The sequence below is a fragment of the Pholis gunnellus genome (genome assembly GCF_910591455.1).
Source record: "Pholis gunnellus genome assembly, chromosome: 20".
Taxonomy (NCBI): domain Eukaryota; kingdom Metazoa; phylum Chordata; class Actinopteri; order Perciformes; family Pholidae; genus Pholis; species Pholis gunnellus.
Genome location: NC_136547.1, coordinates 9,314,985 through 9,326,722, shown reverse-complemented (window position 1 = coordinate 9,326,722; position 11,738 = coordinate 9,314,985).

The window sequence follows — 11,738 nt, the reverse complement described above, 5'->3', positions numbered from 1 at the left end:
CACGGATCATTTTGAAAAGCTGAGTGTTTTTTGTTTGCCTCCTTTGAATGCAACCGGTCCCTCACTGAACTTAATAAACAGTCAATTCTTCCTTATTTAAAGGACACAATTGTCGAATTTAATGCGTCTGCGTCAATATTCAATCACTCATAAAACGAGCTCACGACTCAACAGTAGATGCTTCTTCAGATTGAGCTGGAGAACATTTCCAGCAGTGGGATATCTGCTGGTGTGGAGCCAAGGCCTCCATAGTGAACCTCTGCTGATTGAGTGTGGGTGGGTAGGAGTGGGCTACACTGCGGTAAGAAGGCTTTGTGTGGAAACACGGCTATGACCCAGATATTGTGCTGCACTTTCTAAAAAAACTCTTCCTAGGTAAAACCTCAAGGAATTCATAGGTGAGGTCAGTTTCATAACTTATGGACGTGAGTGGGATTCATAAACAGGGAGGATGCTGCTCATCATGATGGTTTTGAACACTGACACTAATATTCTGATATAGATCTGAAGACTCTTAAGTTCACCGGCAAGCGATATTTCAATTGTACAGCCTAAATTGAAAGATTCCAAGTCTATTTTATTTAGAGCCCATTATCACAACATTTGCCTCAAAGGGTTTTTACAATCTGTACAGCATACAACACTTTTATTCTTAGGCCCTTGATTTGGAAAACTCACCCAAAAAGAAACTTAAACAGGGGAAAAGCAATAAATATAAAAATGGAAGGTAAGAATATACGATGTTTCTCATTTAATACCTCTTATTTCGGAGAACAACAGTATTTATACCCCTTTAATCTTGATAATATTCCCATGCTTATTGATATACATTTTCTCATGGTGTCAGTAAATCTCAGTAGTAGTCCTGCATTCACACATTTCTTATTCCCCTTTAGATACTACCTTTCTTGATAAAGGGGTTAACTTATAGCTTCATTAATGGTCAATCGATCATTTACTAAAGCTTTTTATGTCCGCTATGACCCATTAAAAGGAGCAGAACGTGGGTTGCCAGGTTGGGAAATCCCTTTGGCTGGTAATCATCCTTTAAATTTGGTAATAATGAAGAATCTCCAGTTCCCATTCGCTCTCAATACTTAAGTTTACAGAACAATACAATAAAAAACAGCCAACAAATATAAGCAGATTTAAAGATGTACCTAGCTTGACAATAAATGATATACTATAATGTTATAAATGCTAGTAATCAATTAAATGGTGATTCAATGCAACCAAGGGGGATTCTTTTTCACAATCTGGCGACCAAACGTCCTTAATATCGGCCTATAACTGCTCCATAAAGCAGTTACAACTCGCAACCCCTACATAAAGGGTGCTTTATGAGAAAGTGCCACAGTCCATGTGGTTAGGGAGCTGAAGGTGGTGTAAACAGGCTTTATTCAGAACATCATTGAGGCCTAGAATGAAAAAAAAATGTGTCTTTGTTCTTGCAGTGCACATTATAATAATAACCTGTAGTCATCATGTCACAGTCCTTTTGTTAAAGCTTGCATCGGACAGTACACCCCCCCCTTAAAAAAAAGCCTGCTCCTGAGGATAATTTGATGACGCTCCCTGCCACTGGTGATTTTTCATTATATCGACTCTCCAGCAGAGAGATCCGCGCCTGCGCTCCTGTTCCCCTTCCGAACGAGGCTTCACCAATCCCGGCTCTGGCTCCATCCCCGACTCGGCGTCCCACAGGCCAGTGCTAATATAAGTCGCCTAGCTGTCCAGTAATGGGGAAGTGATCGGAGAGACGCTTCTGTCTTCAAAGAAAAGAAAAAAAAGAAGAAGCCGTGTGAGGAAGTTGAGGAGTGACTGGAAGCTCCGCGCCGCGCTGGACCGGACACCTCCACGGAGAGAGACACATCCTACAGTTCCTGTTGTTGAGTAGCCTAAAAAAAAAAAAAAAAAGAGCGCATAGTGATGGAGAGAAAGGTATGGATGCTACCATTTGTTTTATTGCACATCACTTTGCCTCAGCCGCGCTGCTCCGTATACGCATCCACCATTAAAACTATTCTTTATTTTATTTTCTTTATCCTGTAGGCGCGTTGCCAGCCGGATTAGTGCGCACCGGAGTTATTTTTTTTTTACCTCGTCTATAGCTGTAATTCACTGTGCATATCTACAATAAATAAATAAATAAAAGCAGGATTATTCTCCACCCTCTCGGTGTATTTAGGATTATTCCGGTGTACAGCTTGCATGGTGCACAATGTATCCGAGAACATTGAGCAGGGAGTGGGATGTGGTTGGGCATATTTAAGGCTACTGTAGCCTGTCTGCATCATCACACAGCTCACTGTATGGTTGGGCATATTTAAGGGGACTGTGTGAGGCTATACTGTCTGCATCCTCACACACCTCACTGTATATTTAAGGGGACTGTGTGAGGCTACTGTAGCTGTAGTCTGCATCATCACACAGCACATCACTGTATAGTTGCAGCCACCTCCACCCCTCCACCTCTCCACCTCACACCCCTCCCCGTTTTTTCCAGCCGACGCAGACACACCAGCGCGGCTTGTTAACCTTGTCTGGTGTGGGAAACAGACACTTGAGGAGTAATATACGGGATGCACGGTGAGGCGAGAGAGAGAGAAAGAGAGAGAGATAGGATCATCCTCTCGCCTCTTTACGCATGCCTCTAATTCATTCGCAGTCTCTCCCCCTTCCTCCCTCCTTCCCTCCTTGATTCAGGGCTCACACAATGATATAATGGTGCTTCACGTTAGTGCCCCCCCCCCCCTCTCCTTTAAGTGTGCATGTGTGTTTTGGATCTTGCGGGGAAAGTTTCTGCTGTGGGTGCACAACAGCAGCAGGAGAGGAATTTTTGGGGTGTTCAGTTAACGCCAGATCTAGTTCTGCTGATCCAGAGGAAAAATGTAGTTTTTAATACTCCAGCTGTAGCCTGCAACACATTCACTTCTGTTGGAGCTACATCTGCTTTATGCACGTAGAGAAGCCACTAAACTTTGTATTAAAATAATATGTCGACGTTTTGGGACAGTTTTTTTGCAGAGTTTAGCTAGCCTAGTTAGCATAAAGACTGGAAACGGCTAGCCTGGCTAACCTCTAGCTAAATCTCACAAACATGTTACATCTCATTACACAAACCATATACAGTCTATGACAAAGAAAACAAGGTGTAAAATAACACGTTATGTGGCCATGTGGTGATATACTGTATTATTTATTGGTCAATGCCAGGTTAACTGTTTCCACCTGCTCCTGGTCTTTAGACAAAGCTAAGCTAACTAGCTGCTAGCTGTAGCTCAATATTTAGGATACAGACATGAGAGTGCTATCCAGCTTCTTGTAACTATAGGCAAGAAAGGGAAAAGTTACTTTTTACTGTATTAAATTGGAGTGTACAATTGAGGCCAGATCTACATTTGCTAATCCAAAGGAAAATTTAGTTTTTATACTCTAGCTGTAGTCTGCAATATTCACTATAGTTTAGCTAGCCTTGTTAGCTTAGTTTAGCATAGAGAATGCATGGAAACAGAAAATAGCTAGCTTGGCTAACTCTTAAGAACATGTTTATCATTTGTTTAATCTGTGTTAATATAAAATATAAAAACAACAAGCTATGATGCTATGTGGTGATATTCTGGATTATTTATTTGTCAATGCACCCGGCTAGGCTAATATTTTACACCTACTTTTTAGGCAAAGCTAAGCTAACTGGCTGCTAGAGGTAGCTTTATATTTATCATACAGACATAAGAGTGCTATCAGTCTTCTTTACTATCTTTGGACAAGAAAGGGAAACGCTAATTTTTTACTGTATTACATTAGGGGAACGTTTGTTATTGTGCTTGTATTATCATCTCATTATTCTTGCTCCCAGTGTGAGTCAGTAAAACTTAAAACGCTTAGGGGAGACTTGAAGATGCTGAAATCTTTTTGATGAGGCCTTCATCCTCGTAAAATGTTCTGTGAATGTGTAGTTGCTGAATTCTTTGCACACTTTAAAGGCCTTCTCAGATGTCCCCCTCTCTCCATCTCTCTCTATTTTTCCTGCTCTGGTTTCATGTACAGAACTGTTGAGTTATGGAGGACTTGGTGACTCAGATGCTTGCATCATCACATGCACTTCGGTTTGATGATCTATATAAAACTAAAAGCACAGACGCTGGCATTTGGGTGCAATCAGCTAACAGAATACTGCATAACCACTTTTATTTCCAAGAAATTGCTGCTTTGTGTTGGCTTTCCATATCCCTTCCTGTATGCAAAGACTTTCTTTCCAGATACAATTTACATTGAATTTCCCTGAAATGGTGCAGGGATGACATGCCTCTTCTATTCTCGCTGCTCAGTTTTACGTACTCTGCACAGGAGGCCTTTGAGCTGCTCCGCACTTGTTTTGTGATTGCTTTTATTTTATTTATTGCTTTTGATTTGCTTTTATGTCAAATTATTCTTTGCCGTAGAGAGAGTGCTTGAACCCTTTCAGCGATACAGGCACACCTCTCTATGAAAACAGGATTAAAATAGCTTAATTAAAATCCACAGTCTTCCCTGACCCAGCTGCTGGCACAGAGATTCCCTTCAGTATAAAGAAAAAGGAGAACAGGCACATTAGTATGCGAGGGGGCCGTCACAGCTCCAGAGGTCTGATGGAGGATCAGAGGATCAGCTCCTTTTACAGTCTGCAGAATGCATGACCTGACTTTTTAAGGAAAGCTGCACAGGACACCCCCCCCCCCCTCCTCATATATATATACACCCCACTCACTCTGCTCAGTCATGTTTGAAATTTAGTTTGGGCGACTAATCAAGGTCAATCAATGTCTCGCTGAGTGTTGGAGCTCCGGAGTTTTCCATAAGTTTCCACACTGTTTCTGCACCAGCAGTGAGATTGATGAGACGGGAAAGCTATACAGATCTGGCTTTGTATCAATCAAATGTTCCCCCGGCTTTGTGTTTTGTGTGACTCGCAGGGATAAACGGACAAAGGAGCACTTCCTTTTTTTTTTTGGGCTGGTGAGGAATGTGCTGGCTCAATGGCTGTTTGTTACCCCGGAAACTTACCCGGTTTACAGGAAAACTATTAGTTTCACAAAATATTAGGGCTGAAACGAGCAGAGGAATTAGAGGAATAGTTAAGTTAACAGCAACACTTTTTGATAATAAAAAAAAGAAGCTTTTTCTTTATCTCACATGATATTAAATTAAATATCGTTTGAGTTTTGGACAGTTCCTCACCTCCAGCTCTGGGAAATTGTGATGGTTGCTTTTCACTTATATATAATAATCAAAAAAGAGAATCTGCATTATTTATCAATAATGAAAATAGGAATCAGTTGCAGCCCTGCTAAATATGATTAAAGTTTAATATCATGTCTACCAATATTATATCTAGAGTGCTGCAGACTGTGCTGTATATAGAGGCTACAGCTCTGGCATACTTTACACAGACAGACATACAGGGCTCTTATAGCCGCAATACTGAAGATAAATTTCATACAATTTCCAACCTATAAACTCCACTTTCACGCAGCCCTCTGAACCTCCACTGAGTCATTTCCTCAGAGAGATTGTAGGTTTTTATGGTTATAAATTTGAGCGCTTTGTAACCTAATTAACATGGCGCCCTCCCTGCCTACCAACAGATTATATCCGTGTTTTTTAATCACTGGTATCCCACCTAAAGCACTATCGCTGGGGTTTTCTTTCAGTTGCATATTACTCCCATTCATAATGTAGAATTGGCCGTCTAATGAGATTGTGCCTTCGACTCAGAGACAAACTGTCTGGGTCCTAATGGTGCTACAGTTCAGCGAGCGGCTGGTTGACCCACTTAGATGTTAACGCTCAATACTGCGCCAAATACTGTTGGAGAGCTTCAGTACAACCCAATAAAACACATGCAGCAATAATGTATTATATGCAGCTGCCACCTTCTCTCTCAGTTTTAAAAGCATATTTAATAATATTTTACAAACAACAAAATGATTTTAAAGAGACAAATTAAAGTTTTTTTTCTTTTTCTTATCTGGATCAGGTCTTAATGATAATGCCCTGTATCTAGGGCCTGATTTAGGGCTGCCACCAATAATTATTTTAAATAATTAAGATGATCATTTTCTCAATGAATTAAAACATATAGTGGAAAGAAATGTCAAAATTCCCTCAAGTCTTCAAACAGCTCTTTTTATCTGACCATCAGGCCAGAAAGATAATAAATGTAGCATCACGTTGTAGCATCACGTATACGACAAAGAAAAGCAGCAAATCCTCACATTTAAGAAGCTCCATTAACAAAATAGTTCCTGATTAATTCTCTTGTGATTAATGGAGTATTTGTTTCAGCTTCTTTCCACTTTATTACAAATCCTTTGTGTGTTAGAACAGGGCGCTGCTGTTGGGATTGAGGACCATTTGTGTGGTTGTTGATTAAACCTTTTTGTTTTTACATTCCACTTTATACCAAAAGATACGCGGGAAGTTGTTTAAGGGAACTGATGAAGTGCTTATGATTTAGTTGTGACTGACATGAGCTAAAAGTGCTACTTTATCTGGTTGTCTTTTGTTCTTATTTATTGCGCAACATCTGTAAACTGTTAGTGTAAGAGTGAGGTGACATATGTTGTTGTTGTTTATTGTGTCATCCACATACAAATGCCCAAACCACACAGTCCCTAGAATGGTAATGTACCTGAATATAACTGTACATGGAGATCTTTGACTTTTGCTTCTATGATATACATTTCTACACGTTAGTTATGAGACAGTATATATATGTTTATTGGTTTAGGTTTATATGAACATACAACACAGTATTAGCTCCTTTGAATGCCCACTCGTAGTCTATTAGTCGACTAATCGGTCGTTTGGTCGACTCACATTTCTGTCGTCCATTAGTCCTATTTTTCTAGCTTCTTTTCACGCTGGGAAACGTATGAGCACATCTCTGGCAAACACAAGATTTAACGTGGACAAATCGACTAGTCGACGAAAACAAAGAGAATAGAATTTCTTTGTCCCCTATTGGCACCAATTTTTACACCAATTACACTGAAGTCAACAAGCTAATCATCCAATTAGAAATAAATGTTTTCAGTCATTTAACAACCATCTGGATGGGAAGATATTCCGTCTGTTCTCTGTTGAGATTCTTTTTTCCTAATCCAAATTTATTTTTAGGAGTTGTATTAGTATTGCTGTTACTTTTGTTATGTTCACACATATTTTTTATTCTTACACACAAAAGAAAAAGAGCAAAGATATGGCATTTTAAATTATCTATATCAGGACGAAGAGTCTATAAAGGACATGTGGTAGTGAAACATGAGAGGCACAAACTATGTGTGAGTGCTTATTGACGATTGTCTCTAATTGCTACTTGGATGGTGTCTTATGATCCTGAGGGAGCGGATCTGCTTTTCAACATAACATGTCATTCATTTCCGTCATTCCTTGGCGTGCAGACACAGTAGCAGTTGATTTCCCGGCCACCTCTCTGCCTCCTCTCTGTGTCGGATTTCTCATCTCTTGTGATTTTGCGCCGGTCTCCATGCGGCGCTGCACATCTCCAGTCCTGGCCTCGTTCTGTCGGCTCTCTCTCTCTCTCATCCTGGTGGTGCAGAAAGATCCGGGCTAATGCAGAGCCTGGATTGCAGAGTAGGAAGGAGCAGAGAGAGAGAGGGGGAGAGTGTGTCGCGGTGGAATTACTCTGCCAGTTTTGATTTTTCATCCCGTGGAATTATATATGGTAGCCGGGGTCGGTTTCATTCATGGAAAGTGATTGTTTTTCACTGTATATTTGTGTCAAAGTTGACCCCGTTGACTTCAGCGTTGAGTTAGTTGGGATTTCTTTTTTAGTTTTCACAGTTTCAGCTCCTGGATCAGTTCCTTTGCTCGGTTCACCAGCAGCTGCTGCTGCTGCTGCTGCTGTTTGCTCCAGTTTTGAAGCCGCTGCAGTCGATTGGCTGCTCAGCTTCTTCATAGATTATGTTGTCGTCACGGCTCGCGCAAACAGGAAATGCCCCCGAAGCAGGTAACAGCTTCAGGCCTTGTTCCGGTGTGTGTGTGTGTGTGTGTGTGTGTGTGTGTGTGTGTGTGTGTGTGTGTGTGTGTGTGTGTGTGTGTTGCTCGTTGCTTGCAGGGGGAAAAAAAAAAACTGGGGCTCATTACCGCGGCTCTGCTTTCCATCTGCTCCCACAATGCCTCCTTTTTTTCTTTTTTCTTTTTTTTTAGGGAGCAGCCAAGGAGCTGAACCATAAACGCTGTCTGGATAAAGATGCTTTGTCCCAAACAAGCCCTGAAATCCGAGGTCTGCAACCCTAAACTCTGCAGATCCTCACTTCAGGTGCAAAGCACTGCGGCTTTGTGCAAAAACACATTCCCCTATTTTCCTCGCCGTTTATTGTACCAAATCACTTTTATCCCAAGCTATCAGCAGATGCCCTATTATTCTCAGGCACCAGGGGAGACCTCTCTCTCTCTCTCCCCCCCTCTCTCTATAGGTTCCTCTTCATTACACATGCCAAGCCACAATAAATGGGCCCTGAAATGTACTTCTCTGCTTAATCCCCCCCCCCCCACAGTGAAGGTGCAGGTCTGCATGCTTTTGTGCAGACCCTTTGATGGTTAGCTGATGGGGCCATTGAGTAGCTTTCCAAGAGCACCGGCCTCAAAGCAGCTTGAGCTTTGGTTTTTGTGTGCAGCTCTTAAACCGAAGAAAGAAAAAAGAGAGCGAGAGAGAGCGAGAGAGAGAGAGAGAGAGAGAGAGAGAGGGGCCCCAGCAGTGGGAGGGAATCAGACTTTACTTCAGTACAGTCCGTATATTCCCCCTCGTGCGCCCCATCTGTCTGTGACAATAACGAGGACGAGGGCAGGTTCCTGGTTTCTGGAATGTAAACGTTGCCACAGGGAGCTGTGGGTTTCACATCAGCACCAGCTTTGTATACTCTCTCTCTCTCTCTCTCTCTCTCTCTCTCTCTCTCTCTCTCTCTCTCTCTCTCTTTCCTTCCTCTCTGGGCCTAAAACCATCAATGTATAGATTTCTCTTCCTTCCTTCCTTCTTCAGCTAAAGAGAGCAAAAACAATCGAATACATTTACCTTCACCAGGCTTTTCTTACCACTAATGAACTTCACTATGTGTACTTTTGAAGAAAATAGAAGAAGAAAATCCAACTGCAATGCTACTTAATTGATTTTCAGGTAATTGCTTATTGATATTTCAATCACTTTGGGGTCTTTATTGAATGTTAGCGCATGCTTTCATTTAAACACCAGACATCTTTGATTTGAGACCCTTTAAAAGACCCTGAAAACACTTTTTAAAATGTATTTACTATGAGTGATGCTGCCCTATATTAAGATTTTAGATACAGTTACAATAGTTTTTGTTATTTCATGTTTCTTTTCTTTTGATGTCCTTGCTTTTCTTGGTGGTTTAAATTGGGCGGGGCTCACTTGGAAAAAGGTGATGTCACGTACTTCCGTGCACCAATCAGAGGAATTTAGAAAGATTTGAATCAGAATCTGATGTGGGGTTGTTTGTTTAACTCCAATAAATGACGTTTTTCTCTGACCTTTAGCTTAGATTTGGGCTTATTTAGTAATGAATATTAACTGTTATTGAGAAAAAAACTTTTCTCTGTTGTTTTTTATTATATTTAATAGACCAAACGATTAATCGATTGATCAAGAATGCAATAAATGATGGAAATAACAGTTATTTAAAGCGCTACTCCCCATATTGTGTCATTTCTGAAGTTTCTACAGAGGCTTGAAGAAGTGAAAGTACCCAGTATTCACGATACACTATTGTACTATAATACTATTATACACTATGAAATAATGGCTGCAGCCAGTATCGCAGGTTAGACAGTTTGCATACTGTATTGTAGGAAGCGTGACTCGTAGTGTGAGTGCTTTGTCTCCCTCTTGTGGCCGAATACAGAAGTGATGAATTTAAACATGAATTCAAAGCAGTCGGCCCCTCCCTGCCTGGCTGTTTGCGCCCTCTGTCGGTCAGTAATAGAACTACCGCTGCTCCTTCACCCCCCTCTGCCCCCCCCTGTCTGCTACACACTGGGACATTACCATTCGGTGAGACTGACTGGCTTTGGTGAGGGAGACTGTGGGGGTCCGCCAGGGGGGTACTCCCCGCGCCGAAGGCTCCCTTCTTGCATCGCCCGAGCCGCCGGATCTCTTTGTTATCGTAGAACCCACGTGGAGGGAAACGCGAGGTTTGGCACAATCTCAAAAAATCGGCGTGGATTCGCTCGACGGGGTTGAGCTTTTTGGACCTTGCAGGGAATTTGAGACGCGCACCGTGTGCTTGTGTGCCTGTGTGATGAATATATTAAAAAAATCAAGTTATACATATGTAACACGAGGTTCATTTAATGCATAGTGGATATTTTTAGCAGTATTTGACTAAATGGAGGACACAGATGCATTTAGCAGAGGAGGTTTGGGTTCCTCGTGTTCCTCAGAGCCTCGCAGACTGGATTAAAGACCGCTGCAGTACATGCATATCACCACCCGGTGTCGCCACCAAGCAAACTAACACCAGAAGCCGTCAGCAACACATGTGAGAGGGCCCGCTTCAGCTCATCGATAAATCCAATCCAATAATCCAAGAATTTGAAGGACGTACATTTTCATCTTCCTGCTTCTCCTTTTAGATGCAACTTTTCTGTCAGCGATGGCGTCTTTAGATAGTGATGGATCACATGCATGTATTATAAAACAAACAGCTTGAGAGGCCTCTGAGGGAGGGTGAGTCCTCCAGAAGGTCTTGACCTCTGGCCTGGATGTTGCAGGACCACTAACCAGCTGTCCACACACACACACACAGAGACTGCAGAGCTTTCAGAACAACATCTATTTTTTAAGGAACAGGCTTGTCGTAATGTGATAATTGAAAGACACATTTGGTGTCAAAGCTCTCCGTCACCTCTTGAGGGGCAATTTCCTTATTGTGACACCTGGTTCGACACTTTTCTGCAGTTTTGTTTTGAGCAAACGGTGGACAATACGATGCCGTCATGTGTCACAAAGCCAAGCAACCCCCCCTCCTGAATCACCTCCTTTGTCATTCAAATAACCTCATGAATATTTCACTCCCTTGATCTGATGGCTGGAAAAAGGGAGGGAGAGAACGACAGAGGGGCCGGAGTGGTAGTCTTCAACGTGGCGTGGTTTTTATAGTCTCAGTAATGACCTGTGTGGTGTGTTACTGGAGTGGGAAACATAACCCTCTGCCGTGCCTCAATAAGTAGTTTTATTCCTCACTTCACATGCTTCTGACTTGGTCTTTCACCTTTTCAGTTTTATTGCATTTAGAGGAGAAATCTCCTCCCCAACAGCACCCAATAACACGTGTCAAGTGACACGGTCACCTTGCTGTGTTTGTTTGCCATTACTCTGGAGCCACACGGCCTGCATGCAGCCTCCGGGCCCACTACTGGGTGAAAGGTAAAAAAAAACGTAATGAGGCGAGTGGAGGAAATACTCGTAACCTATGAATGCACTCTGACTGAAACACAGGAAGTGAAGGTGCTCTTGACATGGCCTCGTGCTCCAGAGTGAAGTGGGGGGGGGGGGGGGGGGGGGGGGGGGGGCTTTTAGAAGACAAATGACCCAGCCTGGAGTGGCTTCTTTTTTTTTTAAAGTTGAGAAACCAACCCTCCTCCTCTTCCTCCTCGTCATCACCACCACGTCACGACTCCATCATATGGCGGTCTATGCGCACATGTTTAATGAT